The sequence below is a fragment of the Procambarus clarkii genome, chromosome 9 (genome assembly GCF_040958095.1).
Source record: "Procambarus clarkii isolate CNS0578487 chromosome 9, FALCON_Pclarkii_2.0, whole genome shotgun sequence".
Lineage (NCBI taxonomy): Eukaryota > Metazoa > Arthropoda > Malacostraca > Decapoda > Cambaridae > Procambarus > Procambarus clarkii.
Genome location: NC_091158.1, coordinates 32,415,685 through 32,441,902, shown reverse-complemented (window position 1 = coordinate 32,441,902; position 26,218 = coordinate 32,415,685). Strand labels below are relative to the sequence as shown.

At 42.9% G+C, this 26,218-nt stretch overlaps 2 non-coding genes across 2 annotated transcripts; both read right to left on the bottom strand.

The window, feature by feature from the left end:
- Positions 1-13,351: 13,351 nt before the first annotated feature.
- TRNAV-CAC (transfer RNA valine (anticodon CAC)) lies at positions 13,352-13,424 on the bottom strand. The gene has a single exon. It is a non-coding gene; the product is annotated as a tRNA-Val (tRNA).
- Positions 13,425-15,207: 1,783 nt separating this feature from the next.
- Positions 15,208-15,279, bottom strand: TRNAM-CAU (transfer RNA methionine (anticodon CAU)). Its single transcript has one exon. It is a non-coding gene; the product is annotated as a tRNA-Met (tRNA).
- Positions 15,280-26,218: the final 10,939 nt, after the last annotated feature.

Genomic DNA, 26,218 nt, shown 5'->3' with positions numbered 1-26,218 from the left:
CGTGTGGACCACGTGACCAGGACAAGTATACACATAAAACACATGGAAACAATAAAATGCAAATTAATAACAAATTTAATTTATTAAAAGAAAACTAAAACAAAATCTAAATATGTTCACTCCCTATCACTTTAACACTCCCTACTTGACCTGAGTGGCAAATGAGACTATTTCTATACTTAACAATAGCAACTATACCTTGGGCGACCACAGTTCTAGGTGTTGGGCCTGTTCTTGGGGAGAGGTAAGATGTTTGACCTCTCCTAGCTGCTTCCGTGACCACACTGATTTTTTCCTTGTCTGGACTACCCCAGACAGAGTATTGTATTGTTCCGCATCGCTTACCCAGTTACTTTAGCAAGGTTAAGTTATAACAATTAAACTCTGTTGTACTTAATTGATCCAGACTGGTTGAATTATTTTACTGAATTAAATTACAAACATCTAACGGCAGAGCTGTTCCCGATCACAAAAATGGTTATTAAAACTTTGAGAAATAGTAGACCTGTCAACCCCTGATGACCTATGACCGCCGGTCACTCCGCTTTAAAAGTTAGATCTGATTCGTGACGTCACTGATGGTGACTTAAACTCAATAATTAGAATACTCTTGATATTGTATCCAGTACTATTATACAATACAATTTTAATGCAAAATGAATAAAGGCTAATTTTCTCTAAATTACTGAATACTATAGGATGATTCATTATACGCAGATATGAACAAAGCGTCGGTTATTTCCACCGCGAATTCCCCTGGGGGTCAGGTCACCATGCGGCTCAGCTTCCCATTCTCTTTTGTCGATAAACCACTCTGGATAATTCTTACAACAGCCTAGTTTGTTACAGTAGTGTGAGTGTTGCAACACAGCAACAACGTAGTGTGAGTGATGCAACACAGCAACAACGTAGTGTGAGTGTTGCAACACAGTAACAACGTAGTGTGAGTGTTGCAACACTGTAACAACGTAGTGTGAGTGTTGCAACACAGAAATGAGGAGTTGTGAGTGTTGTAACACAGAAAAAACATTTTGGAACTCTCACTGATATGATGGAAATTCTGTGGTTGCAATAAGGTATTCCTGACTGGTGAAACACTCACAACACGTTATTCCTGTGTTGTAACGTTGCACATATACCTATAACACCTATAACATGTTATTAGTATGTTGCAGTACTCACAACACATTGTTCTGCGTTATAACAATCGCAATATGGTATTTTCTTGACATATTCACAGCATGTCATTTCTGAGTTGCAACACTCACAACACGTTGTTGCTGTGTTGCAACACTCACACTACGTTGTTGCTGTGTTGCAACACTCACAACACGTTGTTGCTGTGTTGCAACACTCACACTACGTTGTTGCTGTGTTGCAACACTCACACTACGTTGTTACTGTGTTGCAACACTCACACTACGTTGTTACTGTGTTGCAACACTCACACTACGTTGTTGCTGTGTTGCAACACTCACACTACGTTGTTGCTGTGTTGCAACACTCACACTACGTTGTTACTGTGTTGCAACACTCACAACACGTTGTTGCTGTGTTGCAACACTCACACTACGTTGTTGCTGTGTTGCAACACTCACAACACGTTGTTGCTGTGTTGCAACACTCACACTACGTTGTTGCTGTGTTGCAACACTCACCCCACGTTTTAACTGTTTCGTAATGTTATAATAATAACAAATTATATAATATATATAAAAGTTACTATAATTCGTAAATATAACATGATTGAATTTTAAAAATTTGATTAAATAGATGAAAAACAGTTTTAGATTAAAATTAAAGTTTTATCTGCGTAATATATGGAAAAACGGAAGCTAACATGTCATATAGAGAGTTGGTACTGGTGACCGCGTGGACACCGAGTCTGACCTCCCAGTCTGGCCACGACACTTCCTGCCTAAAAATGTGTCCAGACCACGGTTGTGTGCGGTCGCAAGGTTGGCGCTCTTGGCGTCCGCTGATTGGTGGGAGGTGGAGTATTGCCCCACACTCTTCGTTTTTGCACGTGGTGATACAGGATATTGTGCATTTGTTCTCGATTATTGACAGCGTCGAAAAAATGGCTGAGGCGGTATGCCTAAGTGGTAGTGAGGAGGACAGACAAGATGATAACAGACCGTTTGAAGTAGTAGTGAACAAAAAGAAACGGAGAAATAATAACAGACAGCGAGACAGTGAGAGTGACGATGAAATTACAAAGAGACCAAAGAATGAGACCCTACTCAGCAAGACTCAAGACAAGCAAGACAAGACAAGAAGGAAGAGGCTGTTGTTCCCTACAACATGCCAATTGAACTTCCACCAAAAGCTAGAGTGGACGGTACGTCTAGCTAAACAATGTTTGGAATACGGACCACTCTTCAAGGAGGGTCTTCACCGGCCCTACATAACAGTTGGGACTGAACAGGCCGTGGAACGCCTCACGACGGTTGGTTTTGAGAATGCAGTGATGGTTCCTCCAGAAGAAGGTATGTTGCACACAAAGATCATAGTTTTCAAGTTTCCAACTTATTTGGATCCTGACTGTCTTCTTCTTAACAATGATAATGTTGTCTGGGCGAAAAGGAACAATGTTCGTGGTGACAAACAAAGCCAGGTTGTTGCCTTGGTAAAGGATGAGGCGCCGGAGAAAATTTTTGTGCAGGGACTAGGCTATAGGAACGTTGTAAAATACGTTGAGGAGCCCATACTGTGCATGAAGTGTTCACGTTGGGGACATATGGCATGGAAATGCCAGTTTGACCCCAGGTGTCGGTATTGTGGGAAAAAAACACGACTCGCGAGAGTGTAGAGTCAAGATTGAAAGAAGTGAGAAAATCGTCCCATTTTGTTGCAACTGTCGAGGCAGCCACAATGCTGATTCCTCTCTATGCCCCATGAAGCCTCATCTGAAAGAGACTAGGACGGGTCCTACAAGCAGGATAGATGTATCCTCGCAGCAAGGATAGATTGTGCAGGAGGAACATGGAGGAAACAGCTGGAAGCCAACGACAACCCCTATGATCAATGTGTGGGAGAAAGGGACGGAGAAAATAAAGGCGAGCCTAGGGAAAGTACATCATGCAGTGGAAAAACTGAAACCTTGTGAGGACAAGGTTCAGGACAATATGGTCACCTCTGAGGTTGGTAATCAAATTTTGGAGTATCTAAAAAACTAGATAAGAGGATTGAGGCCTTGGAAAAATTGGCTATGGAAGGTAGACGGGGTGAAGATGATGGTGAAACAGGACGTGTAATTGAAAGTAAAACGGGACGTGAAATGGAAAGTGAAACGTGCGTAGAAGAAAGTAATGATGTGCATGAGGTAACGATGATAGAGGATAGTCAGGAGAATACACTTTCTAGTAGTGTTCGCGGTGTTCAACCTCCTGTTGTGACAAATGGTGAAAGAACGGTTAGAGTAAAACGGTATTCAAAAATAACAAAGAAAATAGATATGAATAATATTACCTTCGATGTTAGTAGTAGTTGTGAAGGTGAGGAGAAAGAAAAAATGTTACGGCGTTGGAAGGAAGTTTCTAAGGTACTCTCGTATCTCATGGAATGTGACGGACAGGGCAAAGGTAGTTTTATTATTAATCATGGATGAAAGTAAATTGAGAATATTATCTTGGAACATTAATGGATTAAAAACTAGAGCGGTGGATGTACACTATTATACTCTTAGAGAGAATATTGACATAGTAGCACTCCAGGAAACTGGGGATAGGGATGGTAGCATTTTGAGGCTAAATGGCTATAGAGGTTTTCACTTATATGCTGATGGAGGAACTAGGGGGGTCTCATGTTATGTCAAAAGTACCATACCTGCCGAGATAACTGGAATCCCTCAGAGATATAGAGGTATTGAAAGTATTAGCTTGCGGATACAATTAAAGGACCGAGAGTTAAATTTCATTAATCTATACATCTCTGATAGCTCCCTTGATTTACGATACTTGCCAGATTCCTTCTTTTCTGAAGATACACTTGTGGTAGGGGATTTTAATGCCAGACATCCAGCTTTAGGATCAAGGGGTAAAGCAAATAGGAATGGTTGCAGATGGTACCAGTTTTTGCAGGAACGTGAAGATGTTCAACTGCTGGGCGAGCCCTCTCCTACTCATTTGAGGGGAGGGAGATTAGATTATGCTTGTTTAATAAATGCTGAGGGCATAGAGGGGAATTGTCTTATTGTGGATGAAATGCTAAGTGATCATTTTGCATTACAAATACAGCTTAAACTAGATAAAAAGCATGCCTGCCTTCAGAGGAAAAGGTTAAGGGGTGGACATCAACAATGAGGAGAGCTCACAGGGATTGGAATAGAATGGTAGGACTGAGGAAGGGAAGAATGCTTTACTGGCAGTTGCTAGGCTGTGTGGGGAGAAGAGAAAGGAAATTAGGAGCAAGTATTGGCAGGAATTTGCAGAGAAAGTTGGGAGTAACAGAAACTTGAAGGAAATCTGGCAAGACGTAAATAAAATAAGGGGTAAAAAGCACAATTTTGTTGCACATCCAGACCCGCAAGGAATTGCAAATGGTCTCGTAAATAAATGGGCGGAAGCTGCCAAACTTAGTTCATTACCCGCTGTAACGAGAGAGTCATTAGATTCTTGGAAAGATCTAAGAAAGGATTTTATACTTACAGCTGGTAACAGTGATGTCACTTGCACAGGTATTACCAGAGAAGAACTAATAACGGCGATTAAAGTTGGGAAATTTACCGCCCCTGGGGAGGATGGAGTAACTTATGAAATTAATGAACTTGCCATTATGACGAAAAGCCCACTGTTAGACCTCTTTAATATTAGTTATAAAGAGGGCAGTATTCCCAGTAAATGGAAAAAAGCTATGATCATCCCTATCCCTAAAGCCAATGGAGAGTACAGACCTGTGTCTTTAACCTCGTGTTTTTGTAAAATGATGGAGAGGATCATTTTAAATAGACTTATATATATAATAGGTGATCAGCTGTCTAGTAATTTGTTCGGGTTCCTCAGAGGAAAAAGTACCTCTGATTGTATTATTAAATGTCTAGCTAATAAAAATGATTATTATAGAATTTTTATTGATTTACAAGGAGCTTTTGATAAAGCCAACAAAGAGGTTATTTTATATGAATTAGCTAGTCTTGGTGTTAAAGGGAGATTATTGCGCTGGATAGGGGATTATCTTTACGAAAGGAAGGCTCAGGTGTGGTATCAAGGTTGTATGTCAGGTGTGAGGTCTTTTGAACTCGGCACACCTCAGGGAGGAGTGTTGAGTCCCACCCTGCTTAATGTACTAATGAATAAGGTAGCATCTGAGAGATACTCAAATGGGGTAACTCCGATCATATATGCCGATAATATTTTGTTTCTGGGCAAAGATATTTCAAAGGTTCAAACAATATTGGACAATTTCGGAAACCTGTGTCACCATATGGGATTGGTGGTTAATGAAAACAAAACTAAGTTTGAATGTAGAAGTCGGAGCCCCATTGTTTTGAAAATAAACGATAAAAATATAGAGAGAGTTAATATATATAAATATTTAGGCATATATGTTGGATATACCCATAAGAGTTTGGAAGCAGAGATGAACAGACTGTTGGGTCAATGTCGGAAGAGATTACAACCTCTGAAGGCCTTATGGCATGCTGTGGAAAGGGAGTGGGAGTCCCTGTGCTACGAATGATATACTTGAGTACTGTAAGATCTGTTATTGATTATGCTGCACCTGTCATTTCTTGTTTTGGTAAAGGTAGGACGGGCAAGTTGGAGAAGGTACAAAATGAAACAATGAGAATTATCTTAGGATGCCCAAGAAATGCTATGATTGAGATAATGAGGATGGAGTTGAATCTGCAGAGTATTGGGGATAGAATTGAAGAGATAAATGTAGCCTCTGCCATTAGATTAATGAGAGGTGGGGGAGCTAATGAATTAATCCTCTCGGTTCAAAAGGTGGGAAGTAGTGAACAGTGTATGATGAAGAAGAGAGTATATATGAATAAATTATGTTATAATGTTATAAAGTATGATGTTATTACAGAGTGTATTGTTGTGCCCAAGAGAAAATTTACACCACCATGGGAGGATTGTAATGTAGATGTAGTAATTACTCCCTTGCATAAGAAAAAAGTATGTATGAAATAGGAGAGCTGAGGGCAACATATGATTGTATAATTAGAAAACTGCCTACAGAAAACACTCTACATGTATATTGTGATGGGTCAGTAGCTAGGGATGGGAAGGCAGGATGTGGAGTCTTGATCAGGGAGTACACTGACATCGGCACTGTAGATACTGTTATTGGACGCCGCTTAACTGACAATGTCTCTTCAACGCAGGCTGAACTCCAAGGAGTATTAGCAGGATTACAGGAAGTAGTCAAATGTGGTAAAAATGCTTGCTTCTTTATTGACAGCAGAGGAGCGTTAGAGTCTTTAAATAGCAGACGCCCAGTATATCAGAATATTGTGATAGAGTGTAGAGAGAATGTTAAGAGACTAGAAAAAACTGAATATAAAGTAAGATTCATGTGAATCCCTTTACATGTGGGAATACTGGTGAATGAGGTAGTTGATGACATAGCGAAGAGAGCCACTGAAAAAACTCTTGATGATGTTGTATGTCAGATAACCTTGAAACAAATAAAAACAAGAATCAAGATGATCCAAGAGGGTGAAGAAATGGTAAAGAGAGTGGCAATAGTGGACAGTAGTAACACACTTAAGAATTATTCAATAATAAATACAAATTCGTCCTTCACTTATGGTAAAGGAAAGTCTACTTGGAAGGATCCAATTTACATGAGATTATGATTAGGATACAAATATATCTGGCAATACGGTGTTGATGTCAGTGAAAAAGATAAGGAGTGTAAATTATGTAGTATGCCGCACGCCCACACCTTAGAACATTATGTATTAGAGTGTCAACTTATTGATAACTATAGAAATAAGGAAATAAATAGTGTACCACATCAAATTGTTTGGATGTGTGATAATGGTATGATAGACAGTATACTTAGGAGCTACAAGAATTTTGCCCCGAGAGTGTAACAATTATATGCTGTACTTACTATATTAACCTGCAATGTTAAATGGGATTCTTGTACTGTTATTTGTCTATTTGTACTCACTGCATTTGTGCGCCCCTTGAGGGACTTGAAGTAGAGGGGGGGGGGGGTAGAAATAGCCTAAGCTACTCTATCCTTTTGAGATGTATTTCTTGCTTATCTCAATAAACATACTTGAACTTGAACTTGGTTCCTGCCTAATGAAGAACTTAACACTCATATGTTCATCCACTTCATCATACATCATCATCTGACAGTTAAGGTCTGAGAAGCAAAAATCCACGAGGAAAAACTATAAGAAAAATATGTAAGGTAAGGCAAGGTAATTATGAGGTGAAAGCGCTAGGCCAGTATGCTTATATATCACTTGGAAGGATCATTAAGATGAGCTGGGATGTGAGGACGGAGTGAAGGAACGCTGCCCAACCACTTCCACTTCCGGAATCAAACAAAAACATATTTTATAAACATCAAGGATCTGAATATATTTAATCGAAGGAAACTGTACTCAGTTGTTCTCTGGAATTCTATAAGGTATATCAAGGTATATACACTTAGTACTTAATAAATATAAAAATTCGGGACAGGTTGTTTAATGGCATTGATGTGCTCACCTAGATGTGCTCACCTAGATGTGCTCACCTAGATGTGCTCACCTAGATGTGCTCACCTAGATGTGCTCACCTAGATGTGCTCACCTAGATGTGCTCACCTAGATGTGCTCACCTAGATGTGCTCACCTAGATGTGCTCACCTAGATGTGCTCACCTAGATGTGCTCACCTAGATGTGCTCACCTAGATGTGCTCACCTAGATGTGCTCATCTAGATGTGCTCACCTAGATGTGCTCACCTAGATGTGCTCACCTAGATGTGCTCACCTAGATGTGCTCACCTAGATGTGCTCACCTAGATGTGCTCATCTAGATGTGCTCACCTAGATGTGCTCACCTAGATGTGCTCACCTAGATGTGCTTACCTAGATGTGCTCACCTAGATGTGCTCACCTAGATGTGCTCACCTAGATGTGCTTACCTAGATGTACTCACCTAGATGTGCTCACCTAGATGTGCTCACCTAGATGTGCTCATCTAGATGTGCTCACCTAGATGTGCTCACCTAGATGTGCTTACCTAGATGTGCTCACCTAGATGTGCTCACCTAGATGTGCTCACCTAGATGTGCTCACCTAGATGTGCTCACCTAGATGTGCTCACCTAGATGTGCTCACCTAGATGTGCTCACCTAGATGTGCTCACCTAGATGTGCTCACCTAAATGTGCTCACCTAGATGTGCTCACCTAGATGTGCTCACCTAGATGTGCTCACCTAGGTGTGCTCACCTAGATGTGCTCACCTAGATGTGCTTACCTAGATGTACTCACCTAGATGTGCTCACCTAGATGTGCTCACCTAGATGTGCTCACCTAGATGTGCTCATCTAGATGTGCTCACCTAGATGTGCTCACCTAGATGTGCTCACCTAGATGTGCTTACCTAGATGTGCTCACCTAGATGTGCTCACCTAGATGTGCTCACCTAGATGTGCTCACCTAGATGTGCTCACCTAGATGTGCTCACCTAGATGTGCTTACCTAGATGTACTCACCTAGATGTGCTCACCTAGATGTGCTCACCTAGATGTGCTCATCTAGATGTGCTCACCTAGATGTGCTCACCTAGATGTGCTTACCTAGATGTGCTCACCTAGATGTGCTCACCTAGATGTGCTCACCTAGATGTGCTCACCTAGATGTGCTCACCTAGATGTGCTCACCTAGATGTGCTCACCTAGATGTGCTCACCTAGATGTGCTCACCTAGATGTGCTCACCTAGATGTGCTCACCTAGATGTGCTCACCTAGATGTGCTCACCTAGGTGTGCTCACCTAGATGTGCTCACCTAGATGTGCTTACCTAGATGTACTCACCTAGATGAGCTCACCTAGATGTGCTCACCTAGATGTGCTCATCTAGATGTGCTCACCTAGATGTGCTCACCTAGATGTGCTCACCTAGATGTGCTCACCTAGATGTGCTCACCTAGGTGCGCTCACCTAGATGTGCTCACCTAGATGTGCTCACCTAGATGTACTCACCTAGGTGTGCTCACCTAGATGTGCTCACCTAGATGTGCTCACCTAGATGTACTCACCTAGATGTGCTCACCTAGATGTGCTCACCTAGGTGTGCTCACCTTGATGTGCCCACCTAGATGTGCTTACCTAGATGTATTCACCTAGATGTGCTCACCTAGATGTACTCACCTAGATGTGCTCACTTAGATGTACTCACCTAGTTGTGCTCACCTAGATGTACTCACCTAGATGTGCTCACCTAGATGTGCTCACCTAGATGTGCTCACTTAGATGTTCTCACCTAGTTGTGCTCACCTAGATGTACTCACCTAGATGTGCTCACCTAGATGTACTCACCTAGGTGTGCTCACCTAGATGTACTCACCTAGATGTGCTCACCTAGATGTACTCACCTAGGTGTGCTCACCTAGATGTACTCACCTAGATGTACTCACCTAGGTGTGCTCACCTAGATGTACTCACCTAGATGTGCTCACCTAGATGTGCTCACCTAGATGTGCTCACCTAGATGTACTCACCTAGGTGTGCTCACCTAGATGTACTCACCTAGATGTGCTCACCTAGATGTGCTCACCTAGATGTGCTCACCTAGATGTACTCACCTAGGTGTGCTCACCTAGATGTACTCACCTAGATGTGCTCACCTAGATGTACTCACCTAGGTGCGCTCACCTAGATGTACTCACCTAGATGTACTCACCTAGGTGTGCTCACCTAGATGTACTCACCTAGATGTGCTCACCTAGATGTGCTCACCTAGATGTACTCACCTAGATGTGCTTACCTAGATGTACTCACCTAGATGTGCTCACCTAGATGTACTCACCTAGGTGTGCTCACCTAGATGTACTCACCTAGATGTGCTCACCAAGATGTACTCACCTAGGTGTGCTCACCTAGATGTACTCACCCTAGTTATCAGTGTTAAATATTATCGAAAACTATAGCTGATATTTTACTCTTCAATTTAATTTTCTAGTAATGATCACATAGCAGGAATTTTATCTGTATGATTAGAAGAAATAAAGTACAGTGTATTTGGCGTTTATGGGTTTAATTTATATTTTACTTCTAGTTCGCCGCAAGTGCAGAAAGAAAGAAGCAACAGATCGATGGAACTTGACGTCATAGTGTGTTCAAACTCATAAGATTCCAATTCTTGCCCTAAACTTTTAACAAAAAAGTTCCTCAAATTATTTTTCTATAATGAAGACTTCAAACAATTTATAATAATAGCTACGGTAATTATGTTAATATTCTGTCAATAGTTGAGGCATTAAGGTAATATTTATGGTAAAGACTTGTATATTACTTTTGTGTACAGAGGAAATATTGGTATATTTCTAACACAATCTCACGGGAGTCATTATATTAGTGATTATATTTCTCTATTGATGCTTGAGAAAAGGAATCTATAATGAGAACGGAGTTATGAACGATAATCTACTTGCACACAAACAACATATATTGAGACATTCACACATGTTGTGAGCTTCACAACAACAACGGAATAGTGTGTTGTGAGTGTTGCAGTACAGGAGTGAGTTGTTATTGTTGCAACACAGAAATAATGTGTTGTGAGTGTTGCAACACATGACTAACATACTTGTTGTGAACGTTGCAACATAAAATAATATACTGTGAGAGTAGCATCACGTTATTTCTGCGTTGCAATGGTGCAACACTCACCACATAATATCTCTGTGTTGCATCATTCAAACCCCATTATTTCTGTGTCGCAACACTCGCAACACGTTATTGCACGCAACATTCCTGCCCGTTGCACGCAACATTCAAAACACGTTATTCCTGTCCGCTGCAACATTCACGATACGTTATTCTTGTATTACAACGTTGCAACACTCGCAACACATTATTACTGTGTTGCAGCGTTCATAATACTTTATTTCTGCGTTGCATTATTCACAACACTTCTGTTCTGTGGTGCAACACTCACAACATGTCACTCCTGAGTTGCAACACTCACAACGGGTTATTTGTGCGGTGTAACTCTCACAACACACTAATCTTGTGTTGCAATGATGTAGCACAACACTCCCAATCCATAATTTATGCGTGCAACACTTACAGAACATCAGTTCTGTGTTGCACTACTCACAAAATGTCCTTTATGTTTTGTAACACTCGCAGCACGTTATTGCTGTGTTGCAACACTCATAAGACGTTAGCAATGTGATGCAACACTCACCTTGTTTTCCCATCAAGTATACAAGAAAACTTTGTATTCTTGCACGATATAAATTGTTCATTGCTGATATGTAAATTATAAATGATAAAAGATTGAAAAGATAGATAAAAGGTGATGGAAAAATACTGTTATAAACAGATAAATAGAAAATAATTAATATAACAGGAAAGAATATATAAATTATATGCAAATGAATAGTTATTAAAGATGGTTAAGTGTATAAATACAAGTGATTAATTATCTAAAAATGTGAATGGATTAATAAATACATGATGATTAAAGTACTAATTTACGTGTGATAAATAGATATGTAAAAGGTGCTGGAATAGATCTATAAAAAGGTCGAGGGTCCTACAAACGCAACCAAAGATGGTACCCCCTATATATTTATATAACCTATATCTATAAAATAGAATGTTTATCCGAGGATGGTGACCAGACACTTGGTGGGACCAGCCTCGCCCAGCTTTCCAAGATGAGTCATGTTGGGTAGGGGAGCGTCATAGCCTAGTCGGTGTCCGCCGAATTGTAATACTTTAAGAAATATCGGCATTTATATTAATAGCCTAAGACAACCGTGCAGTAATAACATCTATGTAGGAGAAATCCACAAGGTCCGTGACGAGGGTTCGAACCTGCGTCCGAGAGGATCCTAGAAAATGAAGTAAGGGCGAAGAGGTAGAACGGCTTATTGACAGCTCGGGTGCATGGGGGGAATTGTGTACAATCCTGGCTTGTGTCTCGGAGAGGCTGCAGGATCCAAGTAAGGTCAGTAGAACTTGTGGTTGCAATTCTTTTACCATGTCGTAGCTCAGTTGATTAAGGCAGCGTCTGGGATCCTCTCGGACGTAGGTTTGAACCCTCGTCACGGCCCTTGTGGATTTGTTCATTTGATGCATCACGCTATTGTGATTTCTGTGTGTAATCTATGTAGGATCTTATGATATATTAATAGCAGTGCCTATAAGCAACACATCCATCCTCCATCGTACATATATTGATGTAATGGACAATTGGATAGTAGAAATTGGTTTTAGTGAATTTGGATAAACCGGCAAAGTTTTGTCAAATCAAATGTTTATTTATGTAAAGTACATACATACAAGGTGAGATACAAACATGTTGTTGGATTTATAGATAGAGCTTGTACATACAATGTCTAAAGCCACTGTTACGCCAAGCGTTTTGGGCAAGATTGGCCCGAACCTTTGTATTTGTTTCTCATAAAACTTAACGTAACTTACCATCCAAGGTCTAATACATGCTAACTGAGACCAAATATAGTACATATATATGTTATACTAGGCCTAGGAATATATATGTTTGGTTTTAGCTGTATTTTTTCCTGACTATAAGGTGAATAGTACCAAGTTCTACTATGTAATTGTCTATTACGTCAATATATAATTTATATGTACGATGCTCAACATAGTTACAAAATGTACAGGAGGATGGATTGCATTCACTAAAGATAAAAACATTTCTTTTGGTTTATTATGGTAGGAAAAAATTAGACTGTAGCAGAGCGTAGTTTCGATTTACGGACCTCTAGTGGGATTATGGGTCCAGCACGCTTCCACTGCGCCACTCTGCTCCACAATACATAGTTATATGACTCTTTTTTTTCTCTTGTAATGTATCTTTCATTTATCAATTCTGATTGAAATTACCTACTTAAAATTATCTGCTAGATTAAGGACCTGCCCGAAACGCTGCGCGTACTAGTGGCTTTACAAGAGTGTAAATACTGTACTATCCAATGTATTCTCACAAACCCAATGTACCTTCTTGTATATATATAAATAAATAAATAAATAAATGACTCTCAATATTAATAATTACTATAATGTAGTATTAACATATTACAAAATGGCATAAGTTTTATGATTTAATAAATATTGTCAATATACTTTGTTATTAATTTTAGCTCTTTGAGTTTATTCCAATGGGGTATGAAAACAAACATTTAAAAAGTCAAATGTTTCCGCCCGGGATCGAACCGGGGACCTTGCGCGTGTGAGGCGCACGTGATAACCACTACACTACGGAAACCTGAAGTATAGTGACCTGTTATTATATGGACCAAATCCGGTTAATTGCTACCGAAGATGCACATAGTTTTTCACATATTTACATATGCACATATTATCTTGCTTCAGCGATATAATATGATCAAAACACATTGCTTGAGTAATTATATAAATTATAAAAGGTTTAATAACGAAAATAGAGAGAAAATCCTGTTTTATGTGTGTACGGGGTGTGTGACGTCACGATAACATGAGAGGTTTAGTTTAGTTTAGTTCACTTATTATGCACCCCATACCCATCTTGTGGGAGGTAGTGGAAGGGGGTTATAGAGGCACATAATGGGCTCAGGGACTGAACCCCACAATTCACTTAGCTAAGCAAGTTTCAATCTTGATAAGTTAATTACAAAATTCAGTATAAGTCGTCACGTCATAAACGGGTTCGTGATTGACTACAAGTACAGTTTCTAAATTAAGCAACTGACATGTGGAGAGCTAGTGTCACAATTTCCTGCCCGAAACGCTTTGCGTAATAGTGGCTTTAGGCATTGTATGTACTAGCTCCATCTATAAATCGATCAAATTATGTAAAATTTCTTGAATGTATGTACCTTACCTGAATAAACATTTTATTATTTTATTTAATTGATATGTTTGTCCTGCACAACGCCCTCCCCCCCACCAGTGGGCAGCGGTGGATAGCTTACAATCACTTAGGTACTACCTACAGTTAGCAAACTGGGGATATTTGTCCAAAATTTCTGGTAGCAGATCATTTTGAATTAAATATTTACACATCTCTGGAACATTTGTTATAGGAAGCAGGAGAAAGTGATTTTAGGGCTTCAGAGAGTGGGAGGAAGCAGTGGGAAGTATTTTTAAGGCTTCAGAGTGCGGGAGCAGGTGTTTTTAAGGCTTCAGAGAACAAGAGCGAGCGGGAAAAAGCAGGAGAAAGTGATTTTAGGGCTTCAGAAAGGGGGAGGAAGCAGGAGGAAGTGTTTTTAAGGCTACAGAGAGCGGGATGAAACAGGAGGAAGTATTTTTATGGATTTGGAGAGCGCGGAAGATATTGTTGTTAGGGCTTCAGAGAGCGAGATCGAACGGGAGGAAGCAGGAGGAAATGATTTTAGGGCTTTCGTTGGCGAGAGCGAGCGGTAAGAAGCAGGAGGAAATATTTGTAAGGTTTTAGAGAGCGTAGCCTCCGTAACACAGAGGTTAGCGTACAAATGTTTCTCGCTCTAGGGCTCTCCACATGTCAGTTGCTTAATTTAGAACCTGTACTTGAGGGCGGTCTCGAGCCCATTGTTGATGTGATGATGTGCATTGAATTTTGTAACTCTCTCAGCAAGATTAACTTGCTCAGGTAAATAAATTGTGGGGTTCAGTCCCTGAGCCCATTATGTGCCTCTGTAACTCTTCCCACTACCGCCCACAGGACGGGTATGGGGTGCATATTAGATGAACTAAACTATAAACAAGGGTTATCCCATGGAATTGTCTTACCGACGAAGTCGCTAAATACCAAGACATTACTTTAGTTCAAAATCCAAACAGAAACAATCCTCATGAACCATGGGGGGGGGGGATCTTTGATAAGCCGATGGCTTCCACTATCCGTCGGGGACACTAGGGACAGGTAAATTCAGGTACAAATCTCCCCCATTCGTTATTGTACCTTTATTTTTTAACATATAGCTAGCTCAACCTGTAATTTGTAATTACTTATATTGAAGGGGGTAGCAAGACACTGCTATGTACCTACATTTGTAATGAAAAACCATTATTAATACATTAAAACAATTCCGTAGCAGAGCGTAGTTTCGATCTACGGACCTCTGGGTTATGGGCCCAGCACGCTTCCACTGCGCCACTCTGCTGCTCATATTATTTGGATGATATATTTTATACACCTTTTATAATATTATAATTGGTAATATTTTCATCATAAATAAAAGTATCAGTGTTTCTGCGCAGTAACGCACCAGTACGTACTGATCTTGCGCATGGGATGCGCACATCATGGTTACTGTGCACAGCCAGCTGCGTATGACATACATCATAGCACAGCCAGCTGCGTATGACATACATCATAGCACAGCCAGCTGTGTATGACATACATCATAGCACAGCCAGCTGCGTATGACATACATCATAGCACAGCCAGCTGCGTATGACATACATCATAGCACAGCCAGCTGCGTATGACATACATCATAGCACAGCCAGCTGCGTATGACATACATCATAGCACAGCCAGCTGCGTATGACATACATCATAGCACAGCCAGCTGTGTATGACATACATCATAGCACAGCCAGCTGTGTATGACATACATCATAGCACAGCCAGCTGCGTATGACATACATCATAGCACAGCCAGCTGCGTATGACATACATCATAGCATGGGTATGTGATCACTGCTGCACACGATGGGTATGGGTTCACTACCACTCATGAACAGGACATGTATTGGAGGCACTAACGCTCACAGGATAAGTATACATGGGGTCTACAGGATAAGTATGGGATCCACTCAGCCCTGGAGGCTGATCTGTCGTCTTTGTTGAGGTCTATAGCAACTCTTCTTGCATATAAACATTCCAAGCATAAGAATTGTATTTAGTGTCTGGACCCAGATTCATCAGTCAGTTACGCAAGTACTTACGAACATATTATCTCAATCTTTGGCGACTTTACACATATTAAACTGTTGATGAGCTCCGAAAGACTGGGAGGCTGTTTATAATTATATATTATTTTCTAAATTGTTGTGTTATGCCGCCAAAACTCGGTATGTAGATGTTCAACCCGTCCTCCTAATAGAACGGCGCCTTTTGACGAATACTCTTCCCAAGACCAACAATTGTCGTACAAGAAAATGGTAGCGGCTCGTGAAACTGCAGCCCATCCTCTTGTGTTGGTAGTACTTATAGTAACGGTGAGGACCAAAGTTAATATATCGACGAACAACGCTATTAGAAAGTAGAAATTTGTACTATTGAATTAAGACAAACCGGAAAAGGTTTTATATTTATGTTGCAAAGACAACCTTAACTAACTGAACCATCCTAGCTAGGCCTAATACACGCTATAAGAGGCCTAATATTGTACATATGTGTGCTATACTAGACCTTGGAATATATATGTTTTTTTAGCTTTATTTTTTCAGACTATAAAGTGATTAGTGCTATATACTTCACTTCAGACTATAAAGAGTCTATAATTAAGACTATAATTAAGAATTCAGACTATACTATAAAGTGATTAGTAAGTACTATTATGTAATGACTTAGTACGTCAACGTTTGTACTATGGAGCATATACAACAACTACTGTGTAAACAGGAGGATGGGTCGCGACGTTGACACTGTGCCGTTCTCTGTTGTGTTAGGATAAGGTCACTTACGCGCGAGAGTTTGTTGACGTTGGCAGACTTGAGGAGGACGGGCTGGATCACGGGGCCAAGTGTGACATCGCTGTCAAGTGTGTTATGTCGGTCTTGTCTGAGGTCAACCCCTAGAGTTGGCCTAAATAATCGCCCACTCAGTGGGCGATTATTTTTCTGACACTCCACTCAGTGTCTGTGTTTATTTGTCACCATACTTTACGTAACAATAGAACCGTTACATTGGTGACCCAGTGAGTGAAAAAGAACACTTAGTCACAAACTAGATCTTCGCCATGGATTTATCTACCAGGTTTCCAGCATACAACGCAGATGAGCCAGAATTTTGGTTCATGCAGATGGAGGCTATTTTCGACCTTCACGAAATTTCGACTGAGAAAGCCCGATATGCCTGTACCCTGCCAACACTTCCCTCGGAGGCTATGCACTGTAACGACCGCTTACCCTGCCGTAATAACCGCGGCCTTTATTGTAATAACCCGATGTTCGACCAACTCCTCACTGACAAAAGGTTAGTAGACAAAACACCAGCCCAGCTTCTGCGGCATATTCAGTATGTGATGCATACTGCAACTGGTCCAGCCCCCAGCGAGATTGTGAGATCACTGTGGATACAACTCTGTCCAAAACACATTCAACCGGCCCTATTTAGTATGGCTGACGACACCCCATTAGCCCAGCTGGCTACACTGGCAGACCGGCTTCATACGACGTCTGATAACGCTACGCTGTCCCACCTCAGTGATACACAGCAGACTACAGACACCCAACAACTCGACGTCCTCCAGAACCGGCGTTTTTTCCACCCAGGGAAGACGTACCATGCGAATCCAGTATCAGTCTCTAAGCGACAGCGAGAACGTCGTGGAGAACTTTGTTCTTACCACCAGAAGTTCGGACACCAAGCCCGCAACTGTAGGGCTCCTTGTTCCTGGTCGGGAAACTACTTCGGCGGGGACTGTTAACGGCCAGTGACCCCGCCATTTCAAACACTACACTGCTCTACATATCTGACGTCATAACCAAACGCCGTTTCCTCGTTGACACAGGTGCAGCAGCTAGTGTGTTGCCTCCCCCACTGGTCAAACCAACCCGTACTCCTGGTTTGGACTTACGAGCCGCCAATGGTACGTCCGTCCGTACATATGGGACCCGCGCCCTGGTTCTCGAGTTCGCCTCTCTGGGTCGCTTTACGTGGACTTTCCTCATAGCGGATGTGGAACAACCCATTCTTGGATGGGATTTCCTGCAACACCATCGACTTATGGTGGATCCCGCAGGTGCAGTACTTCGAGCCTCTCCTAGTACCTCACCACAAGTTAACATCGTCACCCCAGTCGCATCTACGGAACTTCAAGCACTCCTGGATGAATTCAAAGATGTGACCCAACCCGCCAGCCCTCGACCAGAGGTGCAACATACGATTACGCATCACATTACTACAACGGGAGCACCTACCTTCGCCAGACCACGCCGCCTGGCACCGGAACGACTGGCGGTAGCACGTGCTGAATTCAATAAGCTACAGGAGGCGGGAATAATCCGCCCTTCGAACAGTCCATGGGCTTCACCTCTCCATATGGTCCCGAAAACAGCCCCAGGGGAATGGCGCCCTTGCGGAGACTACAGGGCTCTCAACGTCCATACTCTGCCGGATCGCTACCCAATACCACACATCCAGGATTTCTCACAGGGATTGAGCAACGCAACCGTTTTTTCGAGAATTGACCTTGTGCGGGCATTTCACCAGATCCCTGTGGAACCGGCAGACATTCCGAAAACAGCGATCACAACACCTTTCGGACTGTTTGAATTCGTCCGGATGCCTTTTGGTCTACGGAATGCAGCCCAGACATTCCAACGCTTCATCGACCAAGTAGTTAAGGACCTTCCTTTTTGCTACGCCTACATTGACGATCTGCTGGTGGCCAGTACATCACCAACAGAACATCTGCTACACCTCCGACTCCTTCTCACCCGTCTGCGCAACTTCGGCTTGCAGCTCAACTCCGAGAAGTGTATTTTCCATGTTCCAGAGCTGGATTTCTTGGGACACCGTGTGTCAGCAGCAGGGGTCCAACCACTAGAGAAAAAAATCGAGGCAATCAAGGAATTCCCGCGCCCATCTACTCCAAAGAAGTTGCAAGAATTTCTTGGTGTGGTGAATTTTTATCATCGATTCATCCCACATTGTTCGGACATCTTGCGACACTTATACGACCTCTTACATGGTCGGAAACTCACGTCCCGTCTTCCGTTGGAGTGGACTCCCCAGGCAGAGACAGCATTCACCGACATAAAAAACAAGCTGGCGGAATTCACCTTACTCGCACACCCAGTGTCTGACGCTCCCACCAATCTCTCTACCGACGCTTCAAACACAGCAATTGGTGCTGTACTACAACAGCTCATTGAAGGAGAATGGCGCCCAATTGCATTCTTTTCAGCGCGCCTGTCACCCACTGAAGAGAAGTACAGCACTTTTGATAGGGAACTGCTCGCCATCTACTCAGCCATACAACATTTCCGGCACTTTCTCGAGGGGCGGAACTTCCACATCCTCACAGACCACAAACCTCTCACTTATGCGCTGGCGGCCAAGGGTGATGCTCACTCTCCTCGAGTAGCCAACCACCTGGGATTTATTTCCCAATTTACCTCGGATATCCGTCATGTCAAAGGAACTAATAATGTCATAGCCGATGCACTGTCTCGACCCACCGTAAACCACGTCGTGACAAACCCAGCTCAGGTGGACTATTGTGTAATCAGTAAGGCCCAACGGGAAGACCCTGATCTGCAGCGATTACGAACATCTGACACAGCTCTCCGGTTCATCGAGATTCCCATGGAAGGTGGCGGAAGTATAATCTGTGACACCTCACGGACGGGAGCACTTAGGCCCTACATTCCTGCCCAGTTTCGCTGGAAAACGTTCTCAGTATTTCACTCCCTAGCACACCCAGGAGTACGCGCTTCCCAGAAACTACTAACGGAGCGTGTTGTATGGCCAGGAATCAATGCCGATGTTCGACGATGGACTCGCTCATGTCTCCAGTGCCAGCGAGCGAAAACACATCGTCACACAAAGAGCCCTCTTCAACAGTTTCCGTTACCTTCTGACCGTTTCGAGGTGGTGCATGTAGACATCGTTGGACCATTACCGTCGGCAAGAGGATATTCTTATCTACTCACCTGCATCGATCGATTCTCCAGATGGCCGGAAGCAATCCCATTAATCAACATCTCAGCTGAGTCAGTGGTCCAGGCTTTCCTCTCTGGATGGGTCGCCCGTTTTGGCAGCCCCTCTGTCATCATCACCGACCAAGGACGACAGTTCGAATCATATCTATGGAAGGAACTTATGGAATTCCTCGGCACCACACATAACCGAACCACAGCATACCACCCTGAGTCGAACGGAATGGTAGAACGCTTTCATAGACAACTAAAAGCTGCCCTAAGAGCTCAAGCACGCCCTGATGATTGGATCGACAACCTTCCATTAGTCTTGCTTGGCATCCGTTCGGCCACGAAGGAGGGCAGTGGATTCTCGGCAGCAGACTTAGTATACGGATCTAGCCTGCGGCTTCCGGGCGAATTCTTAACCCCAACGCCACTTATCACACCCCCAGACCCCACTTTTGTCCAGAAATTACGGGCGGCCATGACAAACATTCGGCCTACACCACCACGCCAACCGACAACTCGTGCTACATATGTGCCTCATGAGCTCCACACAACTGAACACGTGTTTGTAAGAGTCGACGCTGTTCGACGCCCTCTACAGTCACCTTACGAAGGACCATTTAAAGTGGTTTCTCGAACACCGAAGTTCTTCACCATTGAACGCCGAGGACAGCGGGTAAACATCTCCATCGATCGCCTTAAACCAGCACACTGTGACGCTGCCCCAGACATCCCTCCAGAGACACATCCGCCGACTACGCAGTTCACTTTTCGACCCCAGTTACCAGCCGCACCACAACCTGATCCTACGACAACGGACGATCCTGTACGACCTCTCACCCTACAACCCCAGTTACCAGCCGCACCACAACCTGATCCTGCGACGACGGACGATCCTGTGCGACCTCCCACCCTACGACCCCAGTTAGATGACATCAGCGAAGAGGAGGAAGTTAACTTTGATGGTTATGTAACGCGAGCAGGGCGTACAATTCGCCGACCAGCTAAGTTCCTTGATCAAGTATTTTTCCTTTCATCCCCTGGGAGGGGGAGTTCTGTAGCGAGTAGATTATCCCAATAATATACTAGCTCCAAATGCATTGTTAATATTCCTGTCAACCTTTGGAGATGAATGAGGTGAGGCGTTGCCCGGGCAACACGGTGAGATGCCCGAGCAATATAAGCAGCGGTGTAGCGAACATTAACTAGTCTACTTTCAAGTGTGGTCTAGAGCAGACACTTGCGAGATACTGTACCAACGCTCAGTGCGCTCAACTCACACCAACGTATCACCTGTGTACTTCTGTATATTCGACCAAATATATATATAGTATCTTAGTGTCTGTGTTTATTTGTCACCATACTTTACGTAACAATAGAACCGTTACAGGCTCGAACCACCAACCTTTCGGTTAACAACAGAACGCGCTAACCAATTGTGCCACAGAGGCATGAGAAAAATTCTCAACAAATTTGTAATAAGGCGGAATTACTTAGATATCGAAGTGTAATAATTATCTGAGTTTACTTGAGAGCTACTTATAGTTGCCTCGATGAGGACAGGAGGCCGGCGGCTTGTCGACGGTCCCCCATTTGCTTTGATGATATTTTCCTGATGATGATAATTCCAATAGTGTCCTAATGCCTAAAGTAACCTTGTGTTTAGTGGCCACGATGGAGACGGGAAGCCGGCAGCTTGTCAATGGTTCCCCCATTTTTCCTAAGTTACCTCCTTTTCTTTCTTCCCTAATTTTCCTCCTTTCCCCCCCACAAAAAAGAGTAACAACAACAAAAAAGACTCTGGGGTTGGAGTCCCTGTGCCTTCTTTTACCAACTTCGAGGTTAACTCCGGAGCTGGAGCCCCCTGGAGCAGTTCCTTGTTGCCTTCAACCTCGTCCTGACAGTTCCTGCGACGGCGCTGGAACCTTATTGGCGCTTATTGGCGTTTGCCTTTCCAATTGAGACGTTCTGTGTTGTGGAGAGGGGGACCTGCTGCATGGGTGACAGCTTCTCCCCCGTATCAACCTACCATGGCTTTGTGCCCTGGAGAGACCACTTCAGACCGACAACCAGAACAGAACTCCATAGTCTCCTGAGACAGATGGACGCCTATTACTTGGATGGTCCACCAGTTTTACATTCTTGTAAAGCCACAAGCACGCATAGCGTCTCAGGCAGGTCCTTTATCCTAATACGGCTAAGTCCTAAGATTAATATTAATCTTAATTAATAACTCCGGAATACGACCCGTCAAATCGTTTCACTGCTGCGTGAAGAGAGGGGGAAATTTAAGGAATGGAACCCAGTCAATCCTCCCCGGCCAGGATACGAACCCAGACTAAATTGTTCGCGAAGTGCGGGGGCTAGTGTTTCACCACTGCGCCATGGGGACCAGTCATTGAAAGTTGCACAACAATTGTGAACTCTAATAAGAAAGTCAACTTTATTTTCAAGAAAAATGAAGTTATTGAACTGTAAACATCTCTGGAGCGGCCACATTTGGACTGCTGTATCAAGCATAGAGGCCTCAGCTTCACAACATATCTGCTGTGGAGAAAGTACAACACAGAGCGACAACAAGCGTCTCAGAACTAAATGGGCTCCCATACTAGGAACGGTTGAGGGCCCCAGGACTAACACAGCAAGCCAGACGGGGCATGGTGGCTCCCATACCAGGAACAGTTGAGGGCCCCAGGACTAACACAGCAAGCCAGACGGGGCATGGTGGCTCCCATACCAGGAACGGTTGAGGGCCCCAGGACTAACACAGCAAGCCAGACGGGGCATGGTGGCTCCCATACCAGGAACAGTTGAGGGCCCCAGGACTAACACAGCAAGCCAGACGGGGCATGGTGGCCCCCATACCAGGAACGGTTGAGGGCCCCAGGACTAACACAGCAAGCCAGACGGGGCATGGTGGCTCCCATACCAGGAACGGTTGAGGGCCCCAGGACTAACACAGCAAGCTAGACGGGGCATGGTGGCTCCCATACCAGGAACAGTTGAGGGCCCCAGGACTAACACAGCAAGCCAGACGGGGCATGGTGGCCCCCATACCAGGAACGGTTGAGGGCCCCAGGACTAACACAGCAAGCCAGACGTGGCATGGTGGCCCCCATACCAGGAACGGTTGAGGGCCCCAGGACTAACACAGCAAGCCAGACGGGGCATGGTGGCTCCCATACCAGGAACGGTTGAGGGCCCCAGGACACACAGCAAGCCAGACGCAGCATGGTGGCTCCGATAGAAACTTATAAAATACTGAACAAATTTGAGGATTTAGTGAATCCAGACCACTTTAAAAGGTCGCATGTAACATATACATGAAGCAACAGCTTAATCAAGCTCAACAGGTTACCATCACACCCCTCCATCCATCCACACAATTCTAGTATCACCTAGATATGGGTACTGGTAATGCCTCGCAAGAGCCTCCTCCTACGGGCTATTCATGCCCGTGCTACCTTTAGGAAAGCTTAATCTTTATCAATCAATCAAGTCAAAATATAGGAGAAAAAAACGTTTTGCCATCCAAAGGGCTATAGACCCCTGGAACAGCCTACCTGCCAATGCCTTAACCCCCATCACTCACGATGGGTGTATTATAGACGATTTTTTTTTTATTTATAAGATAAACACAAAATGTACAAAAAGGAGAGCATAACATTATATAAACATAGAACATGAAAAAGACATGAAGGAGAAAAACCCATAGCACACAGAACCCAGAACACCATACAGTATACAGAACCCTGTATGGTATACAGAACACCGTATGTATACAGAGGAGCGTACAATATATACAGCCCCATACAGTATACAGAACCCCGTACAGTATACAGAACAGCATACAGTATACAGAACAGCATACAGTATACAAAACCCCGTACAGTATACAGAACAGTGTACAGTATACAGAACAGTGTACAGTATACAAAACCCCGTACAGTATACAGAACAGTGTACAGTATACAGAACAGTGTACAGTGTACAGTATACAGAACAGTGTACAGTATACAGAACAGTGTACAGTGTACAGTATACAGAACAGTATACAGAACAGTGTACAGTATACAGAACAGCATACAGTATACAAAACCCCGTACAGTATACAGAACAGTGTACAGTATACAGAACAGTGTACAGTATACAGAACAGTGTACAGTATACACAGTGTACATTAAACAGAACAGTGTACAGTATACAAAACCCCGTACAGTATACAGAACAGTGTACAGTATACAGAACAGTGTACAGTATACAGAACAGTGTACAGTATACAGAACAGCATACAGTATACAAAACCCCGTACAGTATACAGAACCCTGTACAGTATACAGAACAGCGTACAGTATACAGAACAGTGTACAGTATACAGAACCCCGTACAGTATACAGAACAGTGTACAGTATACAGAACCCCGTACAGTATACAGAACAGTGTACAGTATACAGAACCCCGTACAGTATACAGAACAGCATACAGTATACAGAACCCCGTACAGTATACAGAACAGTGTACAGTATACAGAACCCCGTACAGTATACAGAACCCGTACAGTATACAGAACAGTGTACAGTATACAGAACCCCGTACAGTATACAGAACAGTGTACAGTATACAGAACCCCGTACAGTATACAGAACAGCATACAGTATACAGAACCCCGTACAGTATACAGAACAGTGTACAGTATACAGAACCCCGTACAGTATACAGAACCCCGTACAGTATACAGAACAGTGTACAGTATACAGAACCCCGTACAGTATACAGAACCCCGTACAGTATACAGAACAGCATACAGTATACAGAACAGTGTACAGTATACAGAACCCCGTACAGTATACAGAACAGTGTACAGTATACAGAACCCCGTACAGTATACAGAACCCCATACAGTATACAGAACAGCATACAGTATACAGAACAGTGTACAGTATACAGAACCCCGTACAGTATACAGAACAGCGTACAGTATACAGAACAGTGTACAGTATACAGAACCCCGTACAGTATACAGAACCCCGTACAGTATACAGAACAGCATACAGTATACAGAACAGTGTACAGTATACAGAACCCCGTACAGTATACAGAACAGTGTACAGTATACAGAACCCCGTACAGTATACAGAACAGTGTACAGTATACAGAACCCCGTACAGTATACAGAACAGCATACAGTATACAGAACAGTGTACAGTATACAGAACCCCGTACAATATACAGAACAGTTTACAGTATACAGAACAGTGTACAGTATACAGAACCCCGTACAGTATACAGAACAGTGTACAGTATACAGAACCCCGTACAGTATACAGAACAGCATACAGTATACAGAACAGTGTACAGTATACAGAACCCCGTACAATATACAGAACAGTTTACAGTATACAGAACAGTGTACAGTATACAGAACCCCGTACAGTATACAGAACAGTGTACAGTATACAGAACAGTGTACAGTATACAGAACCCCGTACAGTATACAGAACAGTGTACATTATACAGAACCCCGTACAGTATACAGAACAGCATACAGAACAGTGTACAGTATACAGAACCCCGTACAATATACAGAACAGTTTACAGTATACAGAACAGTGTACAGTATACAGAACCCCGTACAGTAAATACAATACAAATACCAATACCAACATCTGGACCAACATAACCTCTCCGCTTACTGCAGGGATAATCATCGATAGCACTACAGACCGTTACCCCACATTTCTCCTAACCAACATTAATAAACCACCTCTAGATACATGGAAGATAAGCTTTAGGCTGTACAATGAAACTTCTATAGGCAATTTTATTGCTGCTGCTGCTAATGTCAACTGGGAGACAGAATTAGGTAACACAGGGGACATCAACCTAGCAGTGCAATCATTTCTTAAAAAAACTCTCAGCCTTTATAACACCCACTGTCCTATGCTAACGAAACAAGTCACAACTAAAAGGCTAAAAAATCCTTGGCTTACAAAGGGTATACTTAAATCTGTTAATAGAAAACATGACTTTGAGAAGAAGTATAGGTTAGGACTCGTCTCCAGGGAATTTTCAAAGAATTACTCATCATTGCTATCTAAAATAACTAGAAGAGCCAAAATTTAATACTACGAAGATAAATTTACCCACACAAAGGGCAACATTAAGAAAACATGGAGCACAATTTCACAAATATTGGGTTAAAAAAAGGATTTCATATAA